The sequence below is a fragment of the Elephantulus edwardii genome, unplaced genomic scaffold (genome assembly GCF_000299155.1).
Source record: "Elephantulus edwardii isolate Elephantulus edwardi_28Jun2011 unplaced genomic scaffold, EleEdw1.0 scaffold00526, whole genome shotgun sequence".
NCBI lineage: Eukaryota > Metazoa > Chordata > Mammalia > Macroscelidea > Macroscelididae > Elephantulus > Elephantulus edwardii.
Genome location: NW_006400276.1, coordinates 23,965 through 31,660, shown reverse-complemented (window position 1 = coordinate 31,660; position 7,696 = coordinate 23,965).

Sequence of the window (7,696 nt, the reverse complement as noted above, 5' to 3'; positions counted from 1 at the left end):
TGTCTTTTCCTGGCTTTGGTATCAAAGATATGTTTGCTTCATAGAATGAATCTGGGAGAGTTCCATCTTCTTCTATTTTCTAGCTCTGTTATTTTCAAATTTGTCATGACATATGGATGTCCCAGATCAGTTGAAGTGTAATAATGGTGTGGTTGAGGCATCTGACTACTAGCTATATGAGGATGAGAGAGAAAACTGACATCAGTATCAGTAGCCCACAGCTGCTGAGGTGATTCTTTGCTGGGTTCAATAATTTGTTGACCACACAGAACTCACAGACAATACTTAACAATTACAAAGTTTTTTAGGGAAGTAGTGTTCTTCTGTGCTGTCGAGTCCACTATTCATAGCCATCCTGTGAACAATAGATCTGAACCCTGCCCTATGCTGTGCCATTTTTATTATCTAATACCCTTGAGGTCACTGGTGCTGTCCCAGTGTCAATTCATCTTCTTGAGGGTCTTCCTCACTTTTGCTGACCCTCCACCTTTCCAAGCACTGTTGTTGTTGCTGCTGTTGTATAGTGTCGAGTCAGAACCGACCCATAGCTGACCCTCCAGCGGGTTTTCAAAAGCAGTAAATCGCACTGCTGGGAGGAGATTGCCCATCCTTCTGTGGAGCAGCGGTTGGATTCAAACTGTGTGCCTTCAGGATTGCAGCACAGCTTCTTGCCACTATGCCACCAGTGCTCCCTTCCTAAGCACTAGCCTTGCCAAATATCAAGCCTAAAGTATGTGAGATGAAGCTTCACCATCCTTAGTTCTAAGGAGCACCCTGACTACACCATCTCCAAGACATTTATGTATGTTCTTTTGGCAGTAATGGGCTATTCACTACTATTCTACATCACCACAACTCAAAGGCATCTGTTGTTGTTCTGTAATCCTTAGTCATCAGTCAACTTTCAAATTCATGACAAGTAACTAAAAAAGACCATGACTTGGACACAAGTGCACCTTAGATTTAAGCTGACATCATTGCTCCTTAATGCCTTGGAAAAGTCCTTGACAGCAGATTTTCCCAATGTAGTATGTCTTTTGATTTCTTGACTCCTGTGGAAAGAGGTATTTCTTGTGGATCCAGGCAAGATGAAATTGTTGACAACTTCAGGCCTTTCTGATGTTGCCTAATGGCCCAGTGGTGAATGTCTCTGTCTTCTTGATGCTGAGATGAAATTCTTATTGAAGGCTGTAGCCCTTGATCTTCTCCAGTAAGTGCATCAGGTCCTCCTTCGTTTCAGCAAGCAAGGTTGAGTCATTTTCATAACACAGGTTGTTGACAAGTCTTCCTCTAATACCGTTACCACGTTCTTCATAAAGTCCAGCCTCTTGAGCATCACACTTGCATTTAAAAACCATATCAAAAGTTAGATTTGATGCATTAAACACTAATTATTGAAAGCCTGATGAATTGTGAGGTACTATCAAGGATATCAGGGGAGCTCTTAGATTTGATGCATTGAACAGAAATGATTGAAAACCTGATGAATTGGGGGGTACTATCAAGGATATCAAGGGAGCTCTAGTGGCAAGAAGCTGTGCTACAGTCCTGAAGGCGTATGATTTGAGCCACCATCTGCTTTGCAGGAGAAGGATGGACAGTCTCCTCCCATGAGATAAGCTGCCTCTGAAAACCTGTCAGAAGGTCAACGATGGGTCGGTTCAGACTCTACAGTACACTACAACAACAATCAAGGATCTCATCCATGAAGAAAGGAAATGGGAGAAAGAAAATACCAAAATGGATGTCAGAGGAGACCCTGAAAATTGCACTGGAACACCGAGAAGCCAAAACAGAAAAGAGATAAATGAACAGCCACTGCATTCTGGTCTATCAATGAGTCCCTTATTAGTTAATATTTCATAGTTAGAACTTCTACCATTTGTTTTCACAGTCATAATTAACCTGGTTGATTCATTTGCAGCTGAGTCATATAACCACATCAGTATTTTCCACAGAAAAGAGGAAACTAATGCATGAGATGCTCTCTTGTCAGGCTCATTTTGAATCAGGATTAGCTCATTTAAAAAAAGATAAAAGATCTTTATTAGGATACTAACGGGAATAACCAGCAGCAGCACAGACCGCTAATTGGAGTTTCCCAGACTCCTTCCATTATTTGGAAATGTCCAGTATTTAGGAATGAAGGGCAGTATCCTCAATCCTGTAGACTTGCCCATCTAATGAGTACAAGGCATTGTTGTCCTCAGCAGTGGTTTGGGAACTCTCGTGGCATAGTCTACAGGGTGTAGCCCTGCTAATCCAAAGGTCTTCTTTCCATTCCCAGTGGTTTCAAGCCAGGAAAGGGGAACCGTCTCCTCCCGTTAACCACTTAGAGACTCGGAGACCTGGTGAAGAGTTGCTATGAGTCAGAGTAAAATTGACAGCATGAGTTTTCCATTTGAAGCAGTTTATCATTAATCACTAATACAGCATTAGTTACTAGAAAGCATATCTGATCATTACAAAGTACTTGTATCCTCTTCCTGAGTACTTTATATTCATTACTAGAGTCAAAACCAAGCCATATCTGGCCCTCCAACTATAAGTTAGTGCTTTTTCTTCTGCTGCAGAGTCGCTGGTGAATTGGAACAACCAGAGGCATGGGAGGTGTGCTGCCCACCCAAAGGCTACACCCCTCTGACATTTTAATCCATCTGCCACTACTCAGGAGAAAGAAGAGCTGTTTCCGCTTTTGCAGTTTACAGCTTCAGAACCTCACTGAAGGGACAGCAGTGCATCAGTTCCAACTTGAAGGTAGTGAGTTGGAAGCAGCTTATAGTAAATCACTGATGCAGACACCCACAATAAAGACATGATAGTGTTACTATTAACTACTTCCCATCAGTCCCTGTCAGTGTGGGTCACAGCCAGGCCTTGGTGTCAAAGCCCCCTCACATAGGTTTGAATCCATACTGCTATGTGGTTCTTCTCACTCATAGCCTGAGCTCCATCTGAGATAGTTTTGAGCTTTCCACCAGATTCCTCTAGCTTAATTACTCTGGTAGGAATTCTAATCTGACATCTGGGTACGTAGGAGGACAGTGTCCAGGCAGGTTCCCCTGGGTTCAAGTGGGACCTCTTTCCAGACAACAGGACAAGACCTGGTCAGTGGGCTGGAATAGTTGGGTATTAGCTCTGGTGGTGTAGTCGGTGAGGAATTGTCCTCCTAATCCAAAAGCCATGCCTCTCTGGTGTTCAAATCTACCAGTGTCTCCACTGGAGAAAGATGGGCAGTCTTCTCCCATGTGCGTTACAGCCTTGGATATCCAATAGAATGTCAGCTATGGGTCAGTGCTGACTCAACAGCAAGGAGGGAGAGAAGGGACCTCCAGGGCAAAGCCCTGCAGGAGCCACAGAAAGAGCATAGTAACACTTCGTGAGAATCGATATACCCAAAGAGAAATGTGTGAAGGACATGTTATCTCATATGGACTAATTTTAAGATTTCCTCTGAGCTGTACAAACGCTCAGCAAAGCCAGTGTCAATAAATTGACCCAAAGTAGCTTAGTTTCTTGACTAAGATATCCCTTCAAAGTTTGAGTCCTCTTTTCTACTGTACTGCTCTATCCAGGCCGTGTGAAGCTGCTGTGCAATCCTTGAGATCCGGAGATGTCCTAAACTGCTGTAGGCACAAAATGAAAGCTGTTGTCATTGTTGAAACTTCTAAGTCGTGGGATTATTTTACCAGAGTCCAAAACTTGGTTAATGGCTTTTATCAGCATTTCGTCTCTGACATATAGAGTGACACAGACAAACCCTTCTTCTTTCCTAAAATGAATTATTACCTGCTTTCATCTTAGAATATCACATCCTTAGGCTGAGGAGGTGAGCACTTTTCCTTGAGGGCTATACTCCCTCAGATGTTCTCCATTCCTGAGCTCCTTTGTCCTCTCTGCTGTACTGAGGGCTTTTCCTTTCTGACGAGCCTGAGTGTGCACAGCTGCCACCTTGAGGGGTTTGGAAAACACTTCAGAAAGTAGTCTTACTCTTTGCCCATGTTTGACTATACCCTCTTGAGTAGAAAGCAGCCCTCCCCCATTTTTCAGTTTGGAGGCATGGAAGACCTTGTCCTATCTAATGTATTACATTCTGTCATGGATAGAACTCTCCATTTGTGAGCCACCACTGTCTGGCTTTTCTTCCAGGCAGTCAGTAAAGTCTAGCAGGCTGACATCCATGGTGTCTAGGCCATCTCAGCAGCAGTGTTCCACTTGTTCCACTGGCTCAGGTGGACAGGGTTTTGCTAGCACAGCGGTTAGAAGGTGAGACTTGGGCTCCCAAGAAATTGCATTTGATACAAGGCTAGGCAACTAGAAATAAGCCATAAATGCCCTTTCTGTTCTAAAACTGCAGTTACTGCATGTGGGGTAAAAAGGAAAAGTAGACTGTTACTGAGTAAACTTGTTGGCCACTTTTGCAGCTGTGCTACATGCTGTGAAGGCCCTTAAACAGAAAGCCAGTCTTTGGAGACTAAGTAGAAATAGCTTATTGGCTGTCTCCAAGGTCCTACTTGCTGGGTGAACACACTTCCTGGAGACACCTTCTTCATGGTGCTCTTTGAGCAAACCCCACTTCGTACACTGGCTTATCAGTTCCATTGAGCCTTTCTCATCCTTCAGTATAATGTTGTTGTTGTGCACCGTCGAGTCAGAAACAACCCATAGCTGACCCTCCAGCAGGTTTTCAGAGGCAGTTAATCGCAAAGAAGGGGATTGCCCACCTTTCTCCCATGGAGCCGCTTGTGGGATTCGAACCACATGCTTTTGGGATTGCAACACAGCTTCTTGCCACTAGGCCACCAGAGCTCCCTCCTTGATAGGGGGTATCATTTCATCCAAGGAAACCTGAGTTACTGGTCTTTTGCTGGTTTGTCACTTGCTCACATCGAGAATGTGCCTGCACTGTTAACTTGTTGGGCTTCATGGCTAAGTTAAACATCAGCAGTCACAGGCTTAGTTTTCTCTGTGTTTGGGTATGTGGTTATGACAGAATGAGCAATCCCGTTTTTGCCAGAAATCTAGTTTTGTCTCCTACCATTAATCATTTCTTCTTCAAGTCAAGCCCTGAAGCACTTCTTTTCTGTCCTCCTGCTTGCTTAAACCATCACTTTTTTTTCCTTTCAGACACTTATTCCTCCATGTCTCCTCCTGTCTACAAATGGCACACTGATTCCTTCAGAGTCAAGGCCCCTCCCCATTACTACCTTGAACTTGTTAGTCAAAAAGCCACCAAAAAGGATAACTTTTGTTCTTACTTTTTGATTTTTATCTTTCTTCCCAAAAATTATTTTGCATGGTCTCAGTTCATGTATATTCTGTATGCTGTTTCAGCTCATGGACAGCACTCCTGCATTTCGCTCAACTTTCTGCAGTTTCTTTCATGCACTAGATGAATTCTGGCTAATGAAGATTTTGTTAACCAGAGGGGCATATTGCTCTGTCCAGCATCTATATCTTATCTGCTTCAGAATACAAAACAGAACTGATAGCCCAGTGGTAAGGAGTTGTATTGCCAACCCAAAAGCACATGGCTCGAATCCATTGGCTGTTTCGCAGGAGAAAAGTAAGAAATCTCCCATGCAGTTTACTACCTCTGAAAACTCACTAGAGGGTCAGCTGTGTACATTCCAACTCAACAGTGCACAGCAAGAAGGAGAAGTTCATAGTAAAAAACACTGATACAGGGAGCTACAAGAAAAACAAAATAGCATTAGTACTGCCAACTACTGTTTGCTAGTCCCTTCACTGTCTCCACTTGTTACAGCTCTCTGCCTTCTCAGTCTAGGAGGCTCTCAGCACAGGGATCCTGAATCCTCTAGAATGGTTCATTTTTAAGCCTAATGGAATGGGTAAAATTGACCTGTTTCTATATTAGGTTCAAGAAGCTGCATTGCAATCCCAAAGGCACACAGTTCAAATCTACCATCTACTCCATGGGAGAAGGATGGGCAATTAATTGCCTATGAAAACCTGCTGAAGGGTCAGCTATGGGTCGGTTATGACTCAGTGGTACACAACAACTTCTTACTTGCACAGTTTCACACTCACAAGGATGCCATATTATTTACATTATCAGTGTCTTCATAAAAACACTGCACTGATGCACCATGGAAAGTTAAAACTGAAATGTTATTGGACACATAATTACTTGTAATGAAGTGAGATTACACAGGTTCCTGCAAAGGTATGCAACATTTTACGGAGCTTGCAAGAGAAGCCATGAGTTTTTATGTGATAGAGCAAACAAAGAATTCATATCAATGAGAAATGCCAGGAAAGAGGAGAATTTGCAAGGACTTGTCAAACTACAGAATTTTTTTTTTCTTTTTTTTTAATTTTAGGGTGGGGGTTTTTTACATCTTTTTAAATTTATTATTAATTTCAATGAAAATTTACAGAGACTTTGGATTTCCATTCATTCATTATTGCACTTTTCTCCCCTCCCAACCCTCCTCCCTAGTACACTACCTTCTTGGAAAAGTAAAAGAAAAATTCTTTCATTGTTTTACAATCCATCCCCCCAGGTCCACTCCACTATATAGCCTTCACTCTAGATTCCTGCCATGACAAAAATACCTAATAATTTTCTCTCCTAAACAGTTTTTTCCCTCATCTGTTTCAATGCAGTATGTATTACTGAACCCATCCTTCTCAGTCTCCCCCCAACCCTGATGTCAGTCCTGTTTTACAACAGTGGTACTATACAATATTTGTCCTTTTGTGACTGAGATATTTCTCTCAGCATAATGTCCTCCATGGTCACCCATTTTGAATAATATTGCATGAGTTCCTTGTTTTAAAATGCAGCATAGTATTCCATTGTGTGAATATACCATAGCTTTTCTGTCCATTCATTTGTTGATGGTCACTTCCAACTCCTTGCTATTGTGAACAAAGCCGTGATAAACATGGGTGTGCATATATCTGCTTGGATGTCAGTTATGGTCTCTTTAGGATATACTCCCAGTAGTGGAATTGCTGGATCAAATGGTATCTCTATTTGCAACTTTTTGAGAAAGCACCATACCGCCTTCCACAGTGGTTGGACCACTTTACACTTCTACCAACAGTGAATCAGGGTTCCAGTTTCTCCACAAGCTCACCAGCATTTGTCGCCTGCTGTTCTGTTAAATTTTGCAATTCTGACTGGGGTGGGATGATATCTCATAGTTGTCTTGATTTGCATCTCTCTTAGAGCTAGGGATTTTGAACATTTCTTCATGTGCTTGTTAGCCATCTGAATGTCTTCTTCAGTGAAGTGTCTGTTCATATCCTGTACCCATTTTTCTGTTGGACTATTTACCTTTAACTTGTTGTGGTGCTCAAGTATTTTATAAATTCTGGTTATAAGTCCCTTATCTGATATGTCATTACCAAATACTTTTTCCCAGTCTGTGGCTTCCCTTTTTACCCTGTTGGAGAAGTTTTTGGATGTGCATAGGGATTTGATTCTTAGAAGATCGCATTCATCTATTTTATCTTCTCTTCGTTGTAGGTTTTTCAGGATACTTGGAAGACTTTATGTTGTGGATTAGGAGTTCTGGCATTCTTCCAAGCTTTTCTTTAATGAAGACTATAGTCCTTGGTTTTAGTCCTAGGTGCATGATCCACCTTGAGTTGGTTTTTGTATATGGAGTGAGATGCGGATCTTGCTTGAGTCTTTTGCAGATACTTTTCCAATTTTGCCAACACC